This window comes from Heteronotia binoei, chromosome 4 (assembly GCF_032191835.1).
Source record: "Heteronotia binoei isolate CCM8104 ecotype False Entrance Well chromosome 4, APGP_CSIRO_Hbin_v1, whole genome shotgun sequence".
NCBI classification, from domain to species: domain Eukaryota; kingdom Metazoa; phylum Chordata; class Lepidosauria; order Squamata; family Gekkonidae; genus Heteronotia; species Heteronotia binoei.
Window position 1 is genome coordinate 149,418,963 of NC_083226.1, and position 25,581 is coordinate 149,444,543.

Genomic DNA, 25,581 nt, shown 5'->3' on the forward strand with positions numbered 1-25,581 from the left:
GTGTAGCCTAACATGCAAATATGCTCCTGCTGGGCTTTTTCTACAAAGAAAAACCCTGATCAAATCAATTCATCTCATGTTGGGTCTTCCTCTTGTCCTGCTGCCTTTAACTCTTCCTAGCATGTTCGTCTTTTCCAGTGTCTTCTCATTATGTGACCAAAATATGACAGTCACAGTCTTGTGGAGTTATATATTTTTATTATTTTTTTAATGTGTTCATTTCATTTTGAAAACCACTTAGAATCCTGGGGGTAAAAGTATTTAACTGAGTACATAAAATCTGGCCAAAGTCCATCCATTGAGTCAGGGTTGCCAGTCCTCAGGCTATGGTCAGAGATCCCCCGCCCCCAGATGGCCTTTCCCACTGCCACTCAGAGTGGCACCAAGAGACAAAATTTAAAAGGCAATTGGCTGATGGTATGGCATCACTAGCTTTTAAACCTGGAACTATATTTAAAATGGAAGAGTTTACATAACTAAGATTGAAATGTTATTTTTGTGATTGTAATACTGATAGGACTTGGTCTCCAGACCTCTCTCACCATCTTTATTGCCCTCGTCTGGATGCGTTATGGCTTGTCTATATCCTTCTTATATTGTGGTGCCCAAAACTGAACACAATGCTCTAGGTGAGGTCTAACCAGAGCAGAGTAAAGCAATACCATTATTTTGTGCAATCTGGACACTATACTCTATTAATACAGCCCCTTTTTAGCTACTACATCACACTGCTGACTCGTGTTCATTGTATTTATTACTCTCGTTGTATTTATTACACTCTTAATTATATTGAGATAATGTCAAGCTAAGCTTTGGTTGCGACTACTTCAGCTTTTTTAGCTAAAGAACTTTTTAAAAAAATGACTACAACAAAAATACTTCCTAAAAGTAAAAGCACCTTTTCTTTATGTTAATCTGTCCATTTAAAATTGAAAGTTTATGTACACCTGTCAGGACTGAGTGCAAGACATGATTGATAGTTGGAGCCAACATATATGACAGGCTTTTGCATAGTTAGGGCTGAATTCTAAGCAGAAGCAAAGGAAAAGAAAGGTCCCCTATGCAAGCACCAGTCATTTTCGACTGGGGTGACATTGCTTTCACAACGTTTTCATGGCAGACTTTTTTTATGGGGTGGTTTGCCATTGCCTTCCCCAGTCATTTACACTTTCCCCGCAGCAAGCTGGTTACTCATTTTACCGACCTCGGAAGGATAGAAGGCTGAGTCAACCTTAACAGGCTACCTGAAACCAGCTTCCATTGGGATTGAACTCAGGTTGTGAGCAGAGCTTAGGACTGCAGTACTGCAGCTGTAACACTCTGCGCCATGGGACAGAAAGGAGGTATTCCAATCAATCCAATCACACCTTTATTGGCATAACAAAAAGAGATATACAGAGACTTGCCAACCAAACAACAATCAGATATGTCTGTTCAAAGCATAAAAGGCTAAACTAAGATTGAGATCACAATAAAACCTGCTTAGAATAATTTTTAACAATTTCAGCCAAGAATTTGGCAACAGCTTTTGTGATATCGATTATGTTGTCATTTAACAGGAAACGGCAATCAATCCTATTTTCTTGAATATAAGACGGTAAGGAAAGACTATCTAACAGAACCTTCCAGAGATTAGTATACAGTTGGCAGTTCAATAAAATATGCTGGATGGAATCCGGCGAGCTTGACCCACATAGACAATGCCTCTCGCTAAAGGGAACTTGAAGAAATCTCCCATAGAGAACATTGGAGGGAAATGCATTCATCCTAGCCAACATAAAAGCTCTCCAATGTTGCGGATTATCTAGCTCAGATAAATATGTGGCCATTTTCCTTGCCGTCTGATCAAGTCCAAGTGAGGCAGGAGAGCAGGTATAAAATTGGACAGTGTGTGTGTTTGAAAATTTCAGTGTGTGTGTTTGAAAAAAAAAAAAAGCCCGAGGTAGTTGCAATGCATTTCATTCAGTTGAAAAATAGCTGTTGTGGGAAGGAATCCTTGAGAGGGGAGGGGGGAGAGAAGCCTAGCCAGACACATTCGAACTGCCAATCAGCAGAGAACTACTTTCAGGGAGAATTGGGACTTGACGTTGACACATGGAGATCCCACATAATGGGGATATTATATTCCAGTTCTTCTAAAAAGAAAGATTCTGCTCCTGTGTAGCCCGTATTGACAGGGAAAATGCAAAACTCGCTAAAAAGTTATGTGGTCATGCGCACATATGAATTCGTCTGTTAATAATGGTGCCAGAAATGGTCGCAGTTTGAGGGAAGTGCAAACCAGCTACATTGCGGATGAGCCGTTCAGACAGAAATAACCTGATTGTATGCCGCACCAAGCAGGAAGAACCAGACTTTTTCTGGGGTCAAATTGCGGTGAGATCAATCTGGGGCAAGTCGGGATGACTACGAGTTGCTGCCGAGTAACAGATGTGGAAGTCTGGACGTGCTCAGGAAATCCGAATGGGAAACGTGCCTATGTCGGAACTAAAGGAGCGTCTGAACGCACCCATAGATCCTTAACACTGTCATAGACAAGAGTAAGGGTTTATTATAGGTATATCATAGCAGTAGCCTTGACCAGGACAGCTCAGGCTAGCCTGATCTTGGAAGCTAAGCAGGGTCACCTAGTTAGTAGCTGGATGCAGGTCTTATTTTGGGCAGGAGCTCACAGGAGTGGCACTCCGGAACCTCTTAATTTGATTGTGCTTTTTTTTCTTTTTCTTTCTTAACCCCCTCCCTCCCCCCAAAAACCCCTTGCTTCTGGGTTCCATTGCTGAAGCTCCCTGTGAGAATTTTGCTGAACTCTAAGATTTGACAAACTTTCTAATAATAATAATAAATTTATTCTTATATCCCGCCCTCCCCTGCCAAAGGCAGGCTCAGGACAGCTCACAGGACATGGTGTTTACCATGATTACAATAAAATACAATCATTCCTATAAAAAACAATTTAAAATATAAAATATAGTTGAGTTACAGTCATAAATTAAGTAAAAAGTTAGATAAAACAATTAAACGTAAGTTATTAATTAAGGTGCTACAATTCAGGATATGTATGGGATGGCTAGATGTCAATTAACCGGGTTCCATCTTAAAAGCGAGCTGAAAGAGGGCGGTTTTGCAAGCCCTGAGGAACTGATTCAGGTCCCGCAAGGCTCGCACCTCCTCTGGTAGTTGATTCCACCATTGGGGAGCCATTGTTGAGAAGGCTTGCTCCCTTGTTGTTTTCAATCTAGCCTCCCTTGGCCCAGGGATTTTTAGAAGATTTTGGGGACTAGACCTCAGTGCTCTCTGGGGGACATATGGAGAGAGGCGGTCCCTAGGGTAGGCAGGTCCTTGGCCATATAGGGCTTTAAAGGTAATAACCAGCACCTTATAACGAACTCGGTACACAATTGGCAGCCAGTGTAGCTCCCGCAGCCCAGGCCGCACATGTTCCCACCGAGGTAGTCCCACTAACAGCCTGGCCGCAGCGTTCTGCACTAACTGCAGTTTCCGTGTTCGGTATAAGGGTAGCCCCATGTAGAGGGCATTACAGTAGTCCAGCCTCGAGGTGACCGTTGCATGGATCACAGTTGCCAGGTCGCTACGTTTCAGGAAGGGGGCCAACTGCCTCGCCCTCCTAAGGTGGAAAAAGGTGGATTTAGCAGTGGCAGCTATCTGGGCCTCCTTTGTCAAGGAAGGCTCCAGTAGCACTCCCAAACTCTTTACCCTGCGCACTGGTATCAGTGATGCACCGTCAAAGGTTGGTAGGAAGATCTCCCCTCCTGGCCTGCCACGACCTATGCAAAGGACCTCAGTCTTTGCTGGATTCAGCTTTAGCCCACTCAGCCTGAGCCAACTCGCAACGGCTTGCAGCACCCAGTCCAGATTTATAGGGACATCGTCAGTCTGGCCATCCATCAATAGATAGAGCTGGGTGTCATCAGCGTACTGGTGGCAACCCAGCCCATACTCCCGGGCAATCTGGGCAAGGGGGCACATATAGATGTTAAACAACATTGGGGAGAGAACTGCTCCCTGAGGCACCCCGCAATTAAGTTGGTGTCTCTGGGACAGCTCTCCTCCAATTGCTACCCTTTGTCCCCGACCTTCAAGGAAGGAGGAGAGCCACTGTAAGGCTAGCCCCCGAATTCCTGTGTCGGCGAGGCGGCGGGTCAGCAGCCGATGGTCGACCATATCGAATGCAGGTCTAACAGCAGCAATATCGCTGAGCCGCCTCAATCCAGATGTCACCAGAGGTCATCCATGAGGGCGACCAAGACTGTCTCCATCCCATGGCCTGGGCGGAAGCCGGACTGGCACGGATCTAAGGTGGAAGTGTCATCCAGAAAATCCTGTAACTGCAACGCCACAGCCCTCTCAATAATTTTGCCCCAAAAGGGCAAGTTTGAGACCGGCCGGTAATGAGCCAATTCGGCCGGGACTGATGTAGCCTTTTTCAGGAGAGGGCGGACCACTGCCTCCTTCAGGGGTGTTGGAAAAGAGCCCTCTGAAAGAGATCTATTTATGATGTCCCGTATAGGACATCTTAGCTCCTCCTGGCAAGCCTTAATTAGCCAGAAGGGGCATGGGTCCAGATCACAAGTTGTTGGATGTGCAGTGACAAGGATTCTATCGACTTCCTCCAAGCTGAGTGGGTCAAAGCAGTCCAAGATCAAACCAGAAGACACGCATTGGGCCTCAAGTTCACTTACTGTATCTAAATTGGCAGGGCAGTCGCAGCGAAGCGACTGGATCTTGTCTGCAAAAATTTTTGCGAAAGCCTCGCAGCCTATCTCCAATTCCTTAACATTTGGATTGCCCTGTGGCAATGTAATAAAATTCCGAATTATCCTAAACAATTGTGCCGGGCGCGAATTTGCAGACGCAATCTTAGCCGCAAAGTATGTTTTCTTTGCGGTCTTGACTGCCATCTCATAGGACTTCATAAACTTCCTATAAGATGTTCTAGTTGCTTCATCACGGGTACGCCGCCATTGCCTCTCTAGCCATCTGAGACCTTGTTTCAGCTGGCGTAACTCGGGTATACCACGGGGCCAGCCTAATCCGAGGTTGTAGAGGGCATCGAGGTGCAATCTCATCAATGGCCCTAGAGAGCCAGCTATTCCAGGTCTCAACCAGGCCATTGAAAGAGTTGCCAGAGGGCCAGGAATCCTGCAGAGCCATTTGGAACCGTTCTGGGTCCATCTGGCTCTGGGGGCGAGCCATAATAGGCTCATCGCCTAAACAGGTTTGGGGTGGCATATCTACACGAGCCTTGAGGGCGAGGTGGTCCGACCATGGCACCGCTTTAGCGGTTATATCGTCCACCGTGACCCCGGCCACAAAGATCAGGTCTAACATGTGCCCGGCCTGGTGAGTGGGGGTTGTAACAAATTGAGAGAGTCCTAGCGTCGCCATGGAAGACACTAGGTCCGTCGCCTGACTGGAGGTTGGGTCGTCAGCATGGACGTTGAAGTCACCCAGGATTACCAACCTTGGGTGCTCCAGCGCCCAGCCTGTCGCTGCCTCGAGCAGGGACGGTAAGGCGCTAGCCGGTGCATTAGGCGTACGGTACACCAGCCAGATTGCCAACCCCTCTCCAGCCTTCCACGCCAGACCGGCACATTCAATACCCTCGATCCTTGGGGCCGGGAGCGCCCTAAAGGAGTAAGCCTCTTGTATAAATAATGCCACTCCTCCCCCCCACCCGCTAGTCTGCGATTGGTGGAAGACTGAATAGCCCGGGGGAGCTGTTTGTGAGAGGGCTACTGTATCTCCCTCTCGAATCCAGGTTTCAGTCACGCAAGCCAGGTCCATGTCCTGTTCGAGTAGAAATTCTCGAAGGACTGAGGTCTTATTATTAATGGACCTGGCATTGCATAACACCAATGACGGAGGCGATTTATTCAACCTGACCCTACTACCTGTCACCCTTGGGATGGGACGCAGATTGGAGGAAGATCGAGCACTATCTTATTTCAGTCTTCCTCCCTTATAACGTCTGTTCCCACGACCGTACCTCCCCCTCCCCAGGAGCACTGAAATCCCTGGGCCACCATCAAGCACTACTATCAAAAATACCCCCTTAACCGCTCCGCCCTACTAGGTCCCAGTATTCAAATTAACCCAATAAAACCCAACCCTTAATTTCCCTATTTTCTAATATTTTTCCACACCAAAAAAGTGGGAAAATAACCAAAACATATAAAACAGACAGATTGAAATCTTCATCATGCCACTGTGGCCACATAGGAGAAACAAAAGAACATAAGAGAAGCCATGTTGGATCAGGCCAATGGATCATCCAGTCCAACACTCTGTGTCACACAGTGGCAAAAAAACAAACAAGCCAGGCCCCATTAGGAGGTCCATCACTCTGGCCAGGACACTAGAAGCCCTCCCACTGTGCCCTCCCCAAGCACCAAGAATGCAGAGCAAAACTGCCCCAGACAGAAAGTTCCAACAATACACTGTGGCTAATAGCCACTGATGGACCTCTGAGCCATATGTTTATCCAATCCCCTCTTGAAGCTGTTTATGCTTGTAGCTGCCACCAAATCCCGTGGCAGTGAATTCCACTGTAATTTAAGAAAGTAGTTCAGTTCAGTTCAGACCTTTATTGGCTTAAAAGCAATAATGATTCACAATCAAAAGTAGGTAGAATTTAAAAAAGTAATTTAAGAAGTACAATGGGAGTAAGGTTTTATTATGACAATTATAATTCAAAAAGCATTTTAAGGTAGATACTGAGCAGGTAAAATTTAGTACACCTTCCAGTGATGTCAGGGGTGTGTGGCATATTCAAATGGGTTATGTAAATGAGTTGTGCTAATGAGCTTTGGCACATCTTTTTCTATGAAATGCCCCCGCGTTGGATGGAAGATCACCAAGGAATATCATGGTTGCTATGCAGAGGCAAACAAGGTCAAGCTGTCTCTGAACATCTCTTGTCTTGAAAACCCTACAGGGTCACCGTGTGTCATTTGTGCCTTGATGCATTTTCTACCACCATCATATCATAGCAGGGTTAATGGACTGCATCCTACGTCATGCAAATCAAAAGTGTTGGCATAAATGATTTTTTTTGCTGGCCTAATCCTTCTCTCAGCAAGTGTCTCTGAAGTTCAAAAAAGGCTTTGCCAAGGACTGAGGCATGTGCTTGGTGAGCAGCTTGAGCTTGTTCAGCAGGTTTCTTTTTTCCTAAATTCAGACAAAATGCTCTGAGATTCAGAGTATAGGGCAGGATATAAATCCAATATCTTCTTCTTCTTCCAACTATACAGAGTACTTGGCAACATTTTGTGCATGTGTGTTTTTGCCAAGCCTGAGTGACCAGCTCAGACTTGACCAATTTTTGGAGATTTGGGGGTGATCCTCGGGGAGGACAAAATTTTGGAGATGGGCTGCCATACTGGCCACCTTGCAAAGCTGCCATTTCCTCCAGAGGAACAGATCCATGTGGTCTGGAGATCAGCTACAATTCTGTATGAACCCCAGGCTCTAACTGGAGGTCAGCCACCCTAGTGTTGTCTCACACAGCACTGTTGTCGCTACCTGCAGACAATTGTTTACAGAGTGATGAAAGCAATTATGCCAATTATATTATAAACCAATGATAAACAAACACTGATTAAAATTATCCTAATATTCTGTGTTTGTCTAAGTCCATACATAAACATTAATGACCGCTGATCTGTTTGGATTAGCAGCATTTCATGTCCATCAGTTTTTCAAAGCTGATAGGAGTGGTAATTTCACTCTACCGCCCCTCAGTGCATTTTAAAAAGATCCTCCCTCCACCCCAAAAAGTTGTTGGCTATTTACAAATTAAAAATTGTGCAACAAAAAAACATCTGAACAAGAAAAAATAATTTTGGAAAATATATTTCATGAGTGTATTTTGCAAGTACCCTGATAGAGAAGAAAATTTGCTATAAGATCAAGATATAAAGAAACTCAGGTTAGCAACCACAACTACTGTGCAGTCACCAAATTCTTTGGCATCATCTCAAGTTGGAAGGTGAGAAATGGCACTGTGCTGAAGAAAGGGGGAATGTTCCCTCAGAAGGGACTCCTCCTACAGTTGGTGAGCAGGTATCCTTTTGTACCAAGGGACATGTTGCAAAAAGCATAAAGACTAACATTAAAAATTTCTTCAAATTCATTAGAAGCAGAAAACCAGCCATAGAGGCAGTGGGGCCCTTGGATGACCAAGGGGTGAAAGGAATTACTAAAGAATGATAGCAAAATGGCAGAGAAGCTGAATGCATTTTTTGTCTCTGTCTTCACTGTGGAAGATGGGAGATGATTGCCCAATCCACAACCACAAATTTCAGGAAGAAGAAGAAGAAGATTTGGATTTTGTGGAGTTTTGTGCAGAGCAGAAAGCAGGGGTTTAAATGCTTCTGCTCTTCACAAAAAAACAGGTGAGCAGCAGGACCTCCCTGCTGCTCAGCTGTTTGGTTTAAATGGTTCAAACCACTGAAACCTGCAGGGAGCAGAAAGCAGGGGTTTAAATGTCTCCAAGCTGAAAAGCTGCAGCCGGAAGAAAGCTGGGAAGTGACATGTCTCAGAGCCATCCAAACTCCTACTTTCTGATGACAGTGAAAAACTGCTGCAATGAGCAGAAATCTAGGACTGAAAAGCCTTTGGAGCAGGGGTGGCCAAACTGCGGCTTGGGAGCCACATGTGGCTCTTTCACACATATTGTGTGGCTCTCAAAGCCTCCACTTGTAGAATACATTTGTCTCTTTAAATCACTTGTCCCAGCCAGCCAGCAGCTTGGAGAATGTATTTAAAGTTAAAGTTGCTTTCTTTCCACCTCTTTCTTTCCCTCTCCATTTATTTGCCTTCCTTCCTTGTCTTGCAGCTCTCAAACGTCTGATGTTCATGTCCTGCAGCTTTCAAACATCTGATGTTCATGTCCTGCAGCTCTCAAACATCAAGCATTCATTCTATGTGGCTCTTACATAAAGCAAGTTTGGCCACCTCTGCTTTGGAGGGTGGACCTTCGGGAATTATATCCCACTGAGGTCCCTCCCTCCCCTCCCCTTACCAAACCCTGCCCTTCTTAGGCTTCACTAAACCTGCAGGACTTTCTCAGCCCACAGCTGGCAAACCTACTTGCATCATTTCATATAAGGAGCTCACATTTTGAATATTCCTCTCTGTAATAGGTCTATGGGAAAAAGTAAGAAAGAAAAGTTCTAATCTGGACATGCACATGCTATACTAATTTTCCTGAATGCCTAGACCTAACCTAACTAATCCTGAAGGTATGAAAGGAAGCAAGATGGAAACCTTCCTCTAACACTAAACTATAGTTTGGCATTACAGTTGATCCTAGGCAATATAACCTTTTTTATAGTTTTCTTTTTTTATGGGAAACCCTCCCCCCAATAATAATGGAGGAAAGGATGAATGGGTTGAGTATGTTTAGCTTGGAGAGGGGACAACAATCATATGATTGTCATCTTCAAGTACTTGAAGGGCTGTCATGTAGAGGATGGTGTGGAGTTGTTTTCTATGGCCCCAGAAGGTCAGACTAATGGATTGAACTAATGGATTGAAATTAAGAACTAATGGATTGAAATTAAATCAGAAGAGTCTTTGACTAAACGTTAGGAAGAACTTCCTGACAGTTAGAGTTGTTGCTCAGTAGAACAGGCTTCCTCAGGAGGTGGTGGGCTCTCCTCCTTTGGAGACTTTTAAACAGAGGCTAGATGGCCGTCTGACAGCAATGCTGATTCTATGAATTTAGGTAGATCATGAGAGGTCCATCAGTGGCTATTAGCCACAGTGTGTGTGTGTATGTATGTATGTGTGTATATATATATATATATATATATATATATATGGGCATTGTGTGACACAGAGTGTTGGATTGGATGGGCCAGTGGCCTGATCCAACATGGCTTCTCTTATGTTCTCATGGCACTTTCTTACATGCCCAGGGAATGTTTACCGCTTGGGGGTCAGGCAGCAATTTTTCACCACGCCAGTTTGGCCAGGGATCCTGGAGGGTTTTGGAGTTTTTTTGGCCATCTTCTGTGTATGGAGCAGATGTTACTGAGTGAATGTGGAAGGAGGTATTTGTATATATCCTGCATTGTATAGGGGTTGGACTAGATGACCTTCCAACTCTATGATTCTATGATCTTTAAAGAGTCTCTAGCAATAAATTACAGAAATATAAGTGGTAATGCGGTTCTTTCAGAAATGTTACTGAAAGATAGCAGTCACATTCCTAGCCAGTTTCATTGCAAGGCCAAGGCAGGCTTCCCCCCCCCCCCTTCCTTCAAAAATCACAGTTTTGTTTGTTTCTTTTAAAAAAATAACTCATTAGTCAGACTCTTAATATTAGCAGCTCTTAACACTGATTATCTGTGAACACCTTAGGATGTCAACCACCCTCTTGGGGACCCTGATGTGTTACTGCAGAGCCAAGAGGAAATACCTTGATTATAAAGTTATCCAGATTATTTGCAAATAATTACATGAAAACAGGAAGAATGCATTCGAAATTTGGGGCAGGGGGGAAGAACACCCTGTTGTTACCTATGATTTGCAAAGATGTGGTGTCTATTATTTCTGCATTCCCATTGTGTTCATACTTCTGGTTCTTTATGACACCTATTGCTGTTCTACTTTTTCCACTTGGATATTGATGAACATTATATTCTTACAATATACATATAAGAGGGGGACTTATTAGAGGTACTTCTGAAATTCTCCTAATTGCTTTAGGTATTCTGGAGTTCTAAATTAACTGATCATGCTTTCAAAGTGGAACAAATCCTCTTTTTTTTCATTTTTACTCCTATTACATTTTATTTTAGCTGAGCAGGTCTGGGCCCAGGTGAGAGAACTTTTGTCAATCCCATATATAGCGCCTTGACTTGAATGATGGAAGAAAGGTGGGATTTGAATGTATAAGGCTGGGTACAGACCAGCAGCTTTGGGCACACGTGAGGTGCCCCAAACTGTGCTGCCCCAAGCCATTGTAGACAAAGAGTGATCAGACCCTCCTGTGCAAGGCACCTGTTTCTTACACAAGGGGCACTTCATCATAGTCAGATGGTTGTCATGCACCATCCCCTTAGTGTGGTTTGAGTTTCTTTTGTTCCTTACATTTGCCCATACACCTAGGGTAGATTGGTGGGTTCAAACTGCCAATCTGCCTCACTTGTGCACTACTGCATTCAGACGCCAGGACAGACAGATGGTGTGTGGCGGATGAATGCTACCACTTCATAAGTGGTAGCATTTTGAGCTGCCTCAGAGGCACTGAAGGATGGGGTGAATGTGAGAGCAGGATGGGCAGCAGATATGCACGTTTGGACTTGATTTTAAAATCCACCTGCCAACTGTCCCTGTGTCCGCTTAAACTGCCAATCTGGACCCAGTCTAAGTGAGGGTTTTTTTGCTTGTTTCCAATTTTTTCCACATCATGATACACAAGATAATGACAAAACTGCAAATTGCATGTCCTTCAGTTTCGTGCATTTTTCTGCTTTCCCATGTGTTATTATAATGCACACATATGCATCAATAAAACAACAGTAATAAACAGTTAGTCTTGAAGTTGGGGAGTTTCACACTGGCTATATAAACTGTTGGCTAATGGTTTGCTTTAACCATTTCAGATGCAGCCATTTGCATCTCATTTGTCATGAAGAGTTGAGCTGTTTTTTTCCTGAAAAACCTTTTGCCCACCCAGTTGGAAGAAGGAGGCAAACACTGTCATGGATTTAAGCAAGGGCCACTTTATTAACTTAATTAAACTTGTGCAGCAAGTGAGAAAACCTGGATGCAGAATAGGCAAGGTAGATGTCACTATGGACCACCTCATTACCCTCCATTGGGCAAAATACTTTCCCTGTTTCTAAGCCATCAACCCTCGCTAGTGACCGGCAACCTGGCAAACAAGCAGCCACTCTGTGACACCCTCCCCAAAGCTGTGAAACTTACAGGGAGGAGCCTATCCAGGGTGATCCCAAAGACAGTCCCCATTCCCAGTCCTGAGCTGTAAAACCCAAAGGCTGTTCCTGACAGATCCCTTATTTCCAAGTGTTATGCTCTGTGGATCTGCAATCTTACCTGCAAGACTAAACCACCAAGTGACCAACCTAATTAAACAGAACCACATGTCCACTGCTAACAGTGAAAGGTAGGGGAAAATACCCCCCACCAGCCAATTATGGGTAGAGGGGGGTAAAAAATTCCTACCTGACCCCAAAAAGATGACCAGTGAAAGCCTGCACTGCTTGCAGGCTGGGAGGGTAGATTGGGCACCAGGTGAATGGGGTTGATTGGAGGCAGAGCAATGCTTCAAATTCTTGCTGGCTCTGCCCCCAAATCAAAGCATGATGTTAAGCATCAGCCAGCTAGGTACTGCCTCCCCCTCCTTCTTGTGGGCAAAGCAGCCCCCATTTTCTATTGCCGAACGGCTCAGAGGGTGGAAGGTTTCTTCCATTGTTGACTGTGTAGTGCACTTGTGAGCCATTGCAGAGTAATGTTTGGAATCTCTGCAGCAAGTGCCGCCCCTTGATTTTCTTGCCATTTCATCTGTGTTCCCTTCCTCTGGAATTTCTTTAAATAGATACAGACTTTCAATAAATCACTATGTTGCTATATTGATAGTTCACAAAAGTTGGAACCATTTAAAACAGATATTTTTGTTGTTGTTCAGTCGCACAGTTGAGTCTGACTCTTTGCGACCCCAAGGACAAAGTCACGCTAGGCCCTCCTGTCTTCCACCATCCTCCAAAGTCTGCTCAAATTTGAATTTGTTACATCAGTAACGCTGTCCATCTCCCTTTCTTCTTTGGCCTTCTGTCTTTCCCAGCATCAGGATCTTTTCCAGTGAGTGCTCCCTTCTCATTTGGTGGCCAAAGTATTTGAGCTTCAGCTTCAGCATTTGACCTTCCAGGGAACAGTCTGGGTTGATTTCCCTTAGGACTGACTGATTTGATCTTCTTGCAGTCCAAGGGACTCTCATAAGGCACCAGAAAAAGCTGCACAATTTGAAATATAATCAATTATTTCCATTGGATTCATAAATATATGTAAATGCTGTTTAAAGTTGGGGCAGCAATGGGGGAAAAGGGTTCAAATTAAAATGTGAGAGTGACTGTAATAATTCAATCACATAATGACTGCTTTTGTGTACTGTTTTATCAGCACACATGAAGATGATGAAAATGTGGAGAGGAAAAAGAGAGGGAAAAGAATGAAAATTGTGGCAAATACTACCTCCACAATTCTGGAAATAGTTTTAGAAATGTTCCTTGTTAAACATAGAATCAAGGATTAATGTAACAATGCAGGCCAAACATCTGGAACAACGGAACAAGAGATATTTGCTCAGTCCTAAATTAGATATGTATTTGTATCATTCTTTTCCCACATCACAAAGCTATTCATCATAAAAAGAAATCCTAATACAACCATTATTGTCTAACACCAGTTTGGCCAGTGAGGAGATGGTGCAGAAATGTTATGTTCGTGTTATATCACAAATATAAGTTTGATGTGACTTTCAGATTTGTTCAGTCCCTATTTCTCACCTCTATTTTTCTAGCCTCTATATTGCGTGTGTATTCTTTTATGCAGGGGTGGGATTCTAGCAGGAACTCCATTGCATATTAGGCCACACACCCCTGATGTAGTCAATCCTCCAAGAGCTTATAGAAAAGATCCTTGTAAGATCTTGGAGGATTGGCTACATCAAGGGTGTGTTGCCTAATTCGCAAAGGAGCTCCTGCTAGAATTCCACCCCTGATTTTATGTGTGATGGTACTTTTACATATTTTTCTTAGTAAACATTTAAAAAACTATTTTAACTCTGGAGTCTTCCTTCTGATACTGGACCTTCATATTATTGATGGAAGATCCCTGCTACAGAATAGTACTAGCTATGGTCTACCTCTTGCTAATTCCCCCATCAAAAAGAAGAGACCCCCAGCAGTTCTAGTAACACTGGTTAGAGCCTGATTCGAACAGCTGCCCTATGAGGATGTTTCACCTAGACAAAAGGCAAATAAACAGAGATATGACAGAGGTTTATAACATTATGAATGGTGTGGGGGGAGTGGATAGGGAGAGACTCTTTCCTCCTCTCCTATAATACTAGGACCTGAAGTCATCAACTGAAGGGTGGGAGATTCAAGACAGATAAAAGGAAGTATTTCTTCACATAGCCTATAGCTAATTTCTGGAACTTGCTGCCACAGTATGTGGTCATGACCATCAATTTGGAAGGCTTTAAAAGGTGAGTGGACAAATTCATGGATGACTGGGCTATCAATATCTACTAATCATGATAGATATCTATTCCTTCCAGCACCAGAGGTTGTATGTTTCCTTAAATCAATTGCTGGAGAAAACAGGCAGGATGGTGTTGTTGCTGTCTTCCTGTGTGTGGGCCTCCTGCAGCATAGCTGGTTGGCCACTATGTGAACATAATGCTGGACTTGATATGCCTTTGTGTGATCCAGCATGGCTCTTCTTAGTTCTTATGGGGAAAGCTGGTGAAGTCATCATACATCAACTAGAAATGGCTTTGAAAATCATTCATAATTTCACTGTCCTCTCTAATATATATATATATATATATATATATATATATATATATATATATATATATATATATATATATATATATATATATAAATCCGCTATGGTGGAAGGAAATCTTACACTAAAAGACAGTGGCTAGGGGCAACCAGAATCATTGAAAGTCTCAACCTCAATTGCAGGGTTGACTTGAAAAGAGAGCTGGAGTTCATCTAGGAAGGTAGCCAAAAAAAGATTCCAAATGCTTTGGGGGGGTCTCACAAGAAGGTCAGATGCACTGAGTGTGTAATAAGTAGGAGGAAATGCTGCAGCCATTATCTTCCCTCTGACAAGGGGAGCAGCTCACTGACCTGGCATGCTGACAAATGGAGAGAAAAATTTTTTCAGTGAGATGTAAATTCCCTGAGCAGGTCCCTCATGAATATCTTGTCTCCAAGATTCAGGCCAGTGACCTGGAAAACAAGGTTTCTTCCCAATCAGAGTGACAGGCAGAGCTGGTTTCCTGTTAGGAAGACTACTAGGTGTGTAAAAAAACTATGATTTCCAAAGGAAAAAAAAATGAGATGTCACACAGCGCAAAATATTACTTTCAAATGGTCTCTCTGTAGCCCTGTTGAGTGACAGCTGTTAAGAATTCAATTGTGTGTGAGACACACTGGAAGGCAGGATGGGAGTTGGGCTGGAGTGGAGGGGTGGGAGGGAGGGAGGGAGGAAGAGAGAGAAAGATATGAGAGAATAGAAATTTTCAATTCAAATGCTCATTTAAGAACAAACTGAATATCTGTAATTCTTTATAGCCTAGAGGTTAATTCTTAAAAAGAATTTCCATTAGTAATATAAATTATAACCTTGTCAAATCCTCTTACATGAGGTAACTAGTGCTGAAAGACACACACAGCAAAACTGCACCGGTAAATGTGTAACCTTGATTCTTAGAGAATTTATTCTCTCTGAAATTTCATTGATTTATCAGTTGTGGATTTAAGAGGGCACTGAAAGATATATACAGCAAGCCTTTCCTGCATGGGTTGTCTGCCCCAAGTTCAATGCTGTTGGAAGAACTTGAGTTCCCCCCCCCCATAACATCATAGTGCATTCCTATACCTCTAGGGGTTTCCTTGACTTTTCTCCAGTCTTTATCCAATTTGCTTTTCCCTGAAGTTTTGGGAAATTTTGCAATAAAGTCTGGATGTTTGATAGGGTTGCCAGACTCCAGGTAGGGCCTGGAAATCTGATGGAATTACAACTGATCTTCAGATATCAGATCCCCTGGGAAAACAGCTGCTTTAGAGTTCCTCTGCAGTTCCTCCCCTCCCCAAACCCCACCCTCCCCAGGCTCCCCTCCCAAATATCCAGGACTTTCCCAACTGACAGTTGGCAACCATATTGCTACACAGGTGAATTTCCCTACCCATGAGACAGCCATTTTCCCCGACCTTATCCTTGCAGCAACAATTTCCTCCCCCTGCCCCTATAGGTTATATATATATATATATAGCACTAGGATATTGTTACATCAATATTGTTACATCAATATGCCATTGTCCCATTGGGCACAGCAGGTTCTCTGAATTCTTTACTTTTGTTTTTTAAAGTAAGGCTTTCTTTTTGGCACTATTAAGGAAAATCAGGAAAAAACAGAAGGGACTGGAGACTTACTTTTTAAATCAATGCTGGGAGTTCACAGAACCTATTGCATATGTTATTAGAATGGTATATTGATATAACAGTATTCTAAAGTGCAAAAAGTGGACCAAGGATGGGAGAGGTAGCCACTGCTGGGGGACTGGGGGAGGAAAATTACAGGGAAACCTGCTGTGTAGAAGCTCAGTTGGTGCCATGCTTTATCAGCAGCTTAACCAGTGAAAGGCATCCACACAAGCTCATCCCCATGTGGAAACCACCATTATAGATAGTGCCATAGTTGGTGATGGTAAAATCTATTTACAATAAGTTCGACAAAATGCCAGGATCAAAATATGTGAATATTCTTAATTTTTCAAAAAGTCAGAGCTTAGTTGGATGTTATTGCAATCACAGAGGGATTCAGTTAACGTATGAATTCTTGTCATTTTGGTGGATTGCTTCCTCTTATCTCCCACACACAGTTTAACAGGTCTAAATACGTTTGTTGTTTTAGTGCTTTAGGTTTTCATTATGTTTAGGCTATGCTAATATATCATAGTTAAATCCTACGTGCAACTAGAGACCAAATGTGGGGTAGTAGTTAGAGTGTCAGGCTAGTAGCTTTGTGCTCACTACACTAAATAATGTGTTTTACGTCTGGATTTTTACTGTATAAGAATAGCAAAAATCTGGTTGTAAATAGGGTTGCTAATCTCCAGGTGGGGGCAGGGGATCCCCCGGTTTGGAGGCCCTCCCCCTGCTTCAGGGTCATCAGAAAGTGTGTGTGGGGGAAATGCCTGCTGGGCACATCATTATTCTCTATGGAGACCGACTCCAATAGGGTATAATGGAGAATTAATCTGTGGGTATCTGGGGCTCTGGGGGAGCCTGTTTTTTGAAGTAGAGACCCCAAATTTGCAGCATAGCATCCAATGCCTCTCCTCAAAAGACCCTCCAAGTTTCAAAAGGATTGGACCAGGGGGTCCAATTCTGTGAGCCCCAATAGAAGTTGCCCCTATCCTTCATGATTTCCAATGGAGGGAAGGCATTTAAAAGGAGCGTGGTCCCTTTAAATGTGATGGCCAGAACTCTATTTGGAATTCAATTATGCTTGTCACAACCTTGCTCCTGGCTCCACCCCCAAAGTCCCCAGATATTTCTTGAATTGGACTTGGCAACTCTAGTTGTAAAACACATACCATAATCTAGTGTAGTGTGAATGCACCACAGGATCCAAGGCACCCAGGTTCAAAACCTCACTCTGCCATGGAAACTTGCTGGGTGATCTTGGGGCAGTCACACACTCACAGCCTAACCTACCACTCTGGGTTGTTGTAAGGATAAAAGGAAGGAGAGGAGAACAATGTCAGCAACTATGAGTCACCATTGGGGAAAACGCAGTGTGTAAATGAAATAAACAAACAAACCTATTCACAAAGTCAGGGTTTATGTTAAAGTAAATCCAGCAAATAAAGCAGTGACTTTTTGTATCTAGCCTAAGGAATTGCTTAAGTGGTTCTTATGGCATGAGCCAGGAAGCAACATCATTGTGTCAGGCTGACACTCTGTGATTCCCTGAAACTTTATCATTTCTAAGGAATCCTAAAATGTTGCCCTGACATGACGGCATGACTAGGGGTGTGGAGAAAAAAATCAGTATTTTTTTATATTCCTGAATCCCAATACCACTAAGGTGTTTGTTTTCAATGTTTTCCAGAAACCTCAATTTTTCCAACTCCATTATATCCTATGGGGATTCATTAATATTCTAGGGCTACAAGAAACCCCTGAAAAGAAAGGACAACACACCAAGGCAGAAAAGAGCTGTAAGTCTGTTCATTTCAAAGGGACCAACTAGACTGAAGAAAATACTGAGACCCTGGTCTGCTTGAGCACAGAAGGCTTGAACTGTTACATGCTAATTACTGCTTATATAGCTTAAAGGATTGTTTCATATGCCACATCTTGTTACAGAAAAAAAACAAACCAAAGAAATTTGAAGTTTTCTTATTGACATTTTCATAAATATAAGCATCACAAGGGGCGTTTTCGCACTCACCTTCAGCCGGTGCGACCCCCCTCTTCACCGCGCAGGATCTGCGCGGATTTCGCACTAAATGCCGTGGAGCAGCCTTTTGCGCCGGAAACTCCTGGTGCAAAAGCTGCTCAAACGTAAACCGCCAAAAAGCAGTTTCCGTTTGCGCGGCTTTTGCGACGGGAGTTTCCGGCTCTTCCGGCTGCTCCGCGGCATTTAGTGCGAAATCCACGCAGATCCTGCGCGGTGAAGAGGGGGGTCGCGCCGGCTGAACGTGAGTGCGAAAACGCCCAAGGTGAGATCACACTGTTACAGCCGCTGAATTCTTTAACTGAAAAACATTCTTTGATATCTCTCTTCAAATTTGAATTAAACAGAAGTTACATGTGCACTATTGACCTATTACTGAAAACACTTTAAAGTGTTATGTTTAAATGTTCAGATATCTTCTTGGGGTACTTGAAGGACTGCATCCTGCTGTATTGTCCATCCTCTCAGTAAAGATATGCCTAAAGCTTGCACTCTATACCCCCGCATGGAGAGATAAAATAGTGTTTTTTCAAAGATGGTGCTTCACCTGTGAAATTCCACCCCCACAGGCTCACCTACTTTCCTGTTGTTCAGGTGCCAGAACAAAACTTTTTCCCCTTTTTTTTAAAAAAAATGAGGAGTACCATTATTTCAGTCTTCTTCTATGTCCTTCTTTTATTCTAAGTACTGTTTTATAAATATTGTGTAAGCTGCTTCAAGCCGGTCACTGGAGTTGAAGACAAATTAATTTTCTCATTAAATAAAATATGAGAAGCTATACATGCCTGGGCAAAGGTATGAATCCTTGAAAAATGCTATATAAACACAAACAATAAAATATTATTATTAGCAATAAAAACACACAAAGGAAAAGGGGATGGGATAACTGAACCTCCTCTGGAGTCAGATATTTGACTAGCAGATGGTGTTCTGCAGTTCTTCTTCTTCTTCTTCTTCATCATCATCACAGTCAGAAATTTGTCTGGTAGATAATGTTCTGCAATTAGTCAAGTTCTTGGGAATTTCTTTGCAGCATTCTTTCTGATCCAGGCAACAGTGGAACTGAACTGGTGTTATTTGTTGAATGGTCAGTATGTCCACCTGTTTCAAAGGAGCGACCATGGGAAGTCCCTTCATGCCCAGTATCGTAAATTTATTTATGACAGCTATGGATCAAAGTATAATTTTTATTCCAGTGAATAATCTCTAACTCTATTAGTAGGTCTTGATATTTTGTCATCATCTCCTGTTCTTTCTTTTCTATTCTGTTTGTCTTCTGGGATTGCAATACCTTTTTGTAATTGGAAGTCCCAAAGAATCTTTGTTTCATCCTTCTTCTGTCTGGTTGGTGCTCCCATGAATTTCTGGGTGATGGTAAATCATATTTCTTGCAAAGATTCCAGTGCAATCTAGATGATTTTTTTATGACATTCTTTATAGTCTTTATAACTTGAGCACTGATCTTCTGAATCTTGGTTTTCATACTATTCTTTTTGAGTGCCTGCTCATGAGCAGCTGGAATGAGTCCTGTTTCTTTTTGTTATTATTATTATGAATTGTCACAGTCAGGTATTTGATTGGTAGATGATGTTCTGCAGTTCTAGCCAACCTCAAGATCTAGCCAAGTTCTTGGGAATTGCAGAGGTTTTGTCACAGGAATCTTGAGGTTCCAAGCAACACTGTCTTCTGGAGCTGGGCAGTTATTTGTTCAATGCCCATAATGTCCAGGTGTTTCTTGATACATCATCATCAATCATCATTATCACTGTTGTTGTCATTGTTGTATTCCTCAGCATCTTCGTTGTCATCATCATCATCATCATCATCAACAACAACCACAACAACATCGTGTCACCAATAGAACTCAAAGTGGGAATTACAAGGCAGCTAGATCTAGAGATGATACAGAATTTTGCAACCTATTGTTTCAGCTCAAAAAACTCAGCTTCAATTTTGTTCCTCTCTTTTGCAGTTTGAACCAACAAGTCTTGCACTAATTTTTTCCCAGGTACATTTATGCAACATTAATGCTATATTGCTGCTAACTGCTTATGTCATATGATATAAAAATGGCATTTAGAAAGAAATTGTGTGCCCTAGAAAAATGCAAAGAAAAGAAATGGATAAGTAGATTCTTTGCTAGGAATCCCTTGTAGCATCTAAAATAGCAACACTTTTTATTCTAGCATAAGGTTTCATGCATTGGACCTTACTTTCTGGACACATGCATGTGAAGAAATGAGCTCCTGCTCACCAAAGCTTCTGCTTGAACAACTTTAATTTGCTTTTTAAAAAGGTAAAGGTAGTCCCCTGTGCAAGCACCAGTCATTTTCAACTCTGGGGTGATGTTGCTTTCACAATATTTTCACAGCACACTTTTTACGGGGTGGTTTGCCATTGCCTTCCCCAGTCATCTACACTTTCCCCCCAGCAAGCTGGGTCCTCATTTTACTGACCTTGGAAGGATTGAGCCGGCTACCTGAACCAGCTTCCACTGGGATTGAACTCAGAGGGCTCCGACTGCAGTACTGCAGCTTTACCACTCTGCGCCACAGGGCTCTTATAATTAGCTTTTAAGATCCTCTTTAATTTTAACTGTTTAAGTCCCAGGCCATTTAAGTACTTTGTTATGCACCATGTAAATTGTGGTACAATGTAAATAATAATACCATAAAATGAGAAATTTGGGTTTATTAAACTTTATTTACATGTATTTGCAAAGTACCTGTAAATGAGTTTGCAGCTGAAGTTCTGCAGTGTTATTAATGCCCCAAAACTGAATTTGTTAGGTTGAAGTAAAACATTTTGCAACAAAGCTTTGAAAGTGAATTGTCTCACTGAGTAATACATTATGAATGACAACTCATTGGGGTTCTTAGGGTGTATCTATCATTCATACCTTTTGTGTTTGCTTAGGAAACATTTGATGAATCTGGAAGCTCTGACTTATGTATTTTCAAATGGGATAAGTGCACTGCTGTCTTCATAATTAGTTTAAAATTTTCCAGATGGATTTGCACTTTGAATTGCTTATAACTAAGAACAGGGATGGGCAAACTTAAACAGCCGGCAAACTTAAAGTTCATTACAAATTTTGGTTGGTTCATAGTTTGAGGCAATGTTCGCAAACTTAAGGACCACCATGAACTTTAAATAATTATTATGCAGTTCCCCCTCTCCAGCTATTTGGTTTTAATGGCTGGGAGCCATTTAAACCACTGCTTTCTGCTTCCCACAAAAAGCCACGGGGAGCAAAAAATAGAGGTTTAAATGGCTCCAAGACTGTGGCTGGCTGTCCAAGAAAGCCCCTTGAAACAGCTGAGTCACAGGAGCAGTTTGCTCTGCATGTCTCCACTGTTTAAAGGGGCTTTCTTGGGCACTGCTGGTGGCCCAAGAAAACCCCTTTAAACAGCAGTCACAGGAGAAGGCTGCCTTCAATGCCCAGCTGTTTCTGGACTAAACAGCTGAGCCATGGGCTCTCACAGCTCTGTTGTTTAAACTGGAAACAGCTGAGACAGGGGGAAGCCTGTTCTCACAGCTCAGTTATTTAGAGCCCAACTCAATTGAACCATGGGAGCAAGCTACTCCTGCAGCTCAGTTGTTTTGGGCATGAACCTTAAGATGTTCATAAAACATGTGTTAACAAGCAGGTATACACTTATTAGGCAAGTAGTTCCATAGAAGTATCAGCTTTGGCCATGACCCATCCTGTCAAAAATAAAGAAGAGAATAATGACAAGCTGACTGGGTTCATGGTTTGCCCACAAACTGAACCTCCATTTTGTGGTTCATGCACATCCCTAATTAGAAAGTTCCTTCCAACTAGTTCAGTGAAATTGACTCACTCATACCTTAAGCTTAATTAGCTGTTTATTAAACCAACTTGTTAGAAACCTAAAGTCTATTTATTTATCAGTTTTTTTAACGCTGCTTCTCTGGAAGTTGCAGTCTTCTGTTTTCAAGAAGTAAAATCATTGTTCCTCATCAACAGTGACCAACATACATTTGTAGATCTCATGTGCTTATATAGCACAAAACAACCCAAAGCATGCCTCTCATATTAAATATAAATCATTCTGCTTCACCCCCATCACCCCTGTGATTGAACTTTGAACATGGACTCTATCTCAGCCTGCTTCTACTATAAGGATCTTTATTACAAAAGAATGCATAGATTTTGCATTTCCAGTATGGTGATGGACTTCTTTCCTTCATTCAGTTCAGGAAGACTGAATGCCACAGAGAAAGGAAAGCATATTATTCTCGGCCTACTTTTGTTTTTAAACTTCAACATTTTCCAGATATCAAAAATGCATTTGATAGAAAGTTTCCCATGCTAACAAAAAGCTCATAGAAGCACAAGCCAAAAGGTGAGGTAGGCATTCCTTTTGCATTATGTTCCACTGGAGGCAAAAGGTTCTTGTCATTGGACTGGGATTTTATTTCTGTGTCAGCTGCCAATTGACTGCTATGGAAAGCTGTTGAAAGTCCACTGGATATGATCACAAGTGATGCTTCATTCAGCTCAGTGCCATTGTGAAGTGCAAAGGTTGACAGAGCTCACACATCCACCACCTACGGGCCCTGTAGCACTTACTCATCTCAAGCACACTTGCTCAGGGAGGGGGGGGGCAATTATCTTGCTTGGCATTTGTTTTAAAAAGCCATATTCAACATTTCAGCAGGCACACAACTCAAACTATAACATGTCTCTCCAATTAACAGATTAAAGTGCAAGGAAACTAATGAGAGAACTGGAAGGAAAAAAAATGGCGCAACAACCCCCCCCCCCCAAACATTGTGATCTTCAAAAACATAAGTGTTAACAAGCGGGTATACACATTAGGCAAAGTAGTTCCATATAGAAGTATCAGCTTTGGCCATGACCCATCCTTTCAAAAATAAAGAAGAGAATGATGACAAGAGAGGGTTAGCTGATGAGTGAGAACAGAAGGGGTGAAGAGAAAAATGGGGTGTCAGCTTTGCTTTGTATCCTTCCTCTTTGCCCTCTCTCTTCTCTCTTAGCCCTCAGCATATGTGGCTGGCAGTGGACTTCTCTTTGGCATACATTTTGCATATGTTATCCAACACACCGGGAGCAGGAGTAACTCTGCTTGCAGGCCCAAGTTGTTGGGTGCACTCAGAATGGATTTTCACATAACAATTTGGTCTACAAACCATAAAAAGAGTAGATACTGAAGTGTTCTGTGAGTGGATGCAAGGAGGAAAGTAGCTGAGAACACCAACAGTTAACCCTCATCAAGTCTTATATGCTTTTAAACAGTATGTCTTTGTTCCTTACTCTGGTCTCCTGTGGCAACATTTTCTAAAGTTTACAGTATCATGTAGTAAACAATATATATAGGAAAGAAGCCATTTTGTATCCCTTCGAAATATAGAATTAGACTTTCAGTATAGGTTGAAATGTACAAGGAAAAAAAATCACAGTGAATGGTGAAAATCAAGAAAGCACCTGCAAACAGATTGTCACTTGCTAGCTGGCATTTTGGTTTCCCCAAAAGGCAAGACAATAAGCCCTATTTGCCAACATAGTTTGTTTATGCAATGCATACTGAAATAAAAACAATAACAACTAGCTGGACATCGTTGGAGAATAAACTCAACACAAATTATTTTTATGTATAAATATATGTATATGTATGTATGTATGTATGTGTATACAGATACCAAAAAGTGACATTTTGGGCTAGTTCTAATCTAAACCTTTCCCTCAGTAGCACACAAGAATTATCTTTCCTCTTTTCCCCATGTATTTTGTTCTGTTCAGCAGACTTCTGATGATAAAATAATAGCTTCCAGTCATAAAACACACAGCCCTCATTTCCCATACATGTATAATTATTTTTGCTGAAATATTACATTGCATGCAATTAATCCAGGTGGGTGTTCAAATCCTACTCTTTAAAACGAAACAAAAAAGTGCCATAATTGGTTGTTCAAGTTTCCAGCTATGATTGGGTATATGGAGCCCAAGTGAGCACTTTTATGACAAACCTGTGGCCTTAGATGGAGCCCAGCAGCCTGCATGAATTTGCTGAACACAAGGGGGCACAATCTATCCTTGAGGAGTCTTTTCTGTTATAATAAGTCTCATATAGGCTATGTATCCAGGAAAATTGCCTTTTTTGAGGGAAAGAGCCTCTTTAGCTAGTCCCATATACCAATGGGACTAAAAAGATTTCAAGTTTTAAAATTATTATTAAGAATTATCATTACTTGGAAAGTGCATAATTTAGGTTTCAGATTTTACCTTACAAACATTCTTATAAACTAGTTTTAGTGGAATAGACCTATTTGACTGTCAGATTTCTGTGCCATTAGATATTACAGTGTTTAATTAACTACTAGGGGTGTGTAAAATAAAAATCAGTATTTTTTGGGTTCAAGTGTATTGCGCCCAGAATATATTGGTATTTCCCAATATTCCTGAATCCCAATATTGGTATGAATATTGGGATTTGGGAAATAATTGGGATTACTGAATTTATTCAGCTCCATTATAGCTTATGGAGCTCTCCATTATGGAGAGCCACTTTGGTGTAGTGGTTAAGTGTGCGGACTCTTATCTGGGAGAACCAGGTTTGATTCCCCACTTCTCCACTCGCACCTGCTGGAATGGCCTTGGGTCAGCCATAGCTCTGGCAGAGGTCGTCCTTGAAAGGGCATCTGCTGTGAGAGCCCTCTCCAGCCCCACCCACCTCACAGGATGTCTGTTGTGAGGGAAGAAGGTAAAGGAGATTGTGAGCCGCTCTGAGAGTCTTTGGAGTGGAGGGTGGGATATAAATTGAATATCTTCTTCTTCTGAGGACCGTCTCCATAGGGGGTGAGTGAACTCTTGCCACTTCTGAATGCACATGGTGCAGCTTGCAAAAGCCATTTAAAGGGAAATTTATAAGGGAAAAGTCAAGTCAAGCAACGCAAGTTCCCTGCGGGCTTGGCTGGTGGTACTTTCCACCACCACTCTTGTTTAAAATGCCTCTTTGAACAGAAAGGATCATTTTAAACATGATCAGGGCTTTTTTTGTAGCAGGAACTTCTTTGCATATTAGGCCACACACCCCTGATGCAGCCAATCTTCCTGGGGCTTACAGTATGCCCTGCACTAAGAGCCCTGTAAGCTCTTGGAGGATTGGCTACATCAGGGGTGTGTGGCCTAATATGCAAAGGAGTTCCTGCTACAAAAAAAGCGCTGAACGTGACCATCACTGAAGTTAAGAACTGTGGCAGTTTGCAGTCTCATGAGGTCTAGTTTAAACATGCTCCATGGCAACAGCTACTGTCATCTGAGCAAAGTCTGCTTAAGG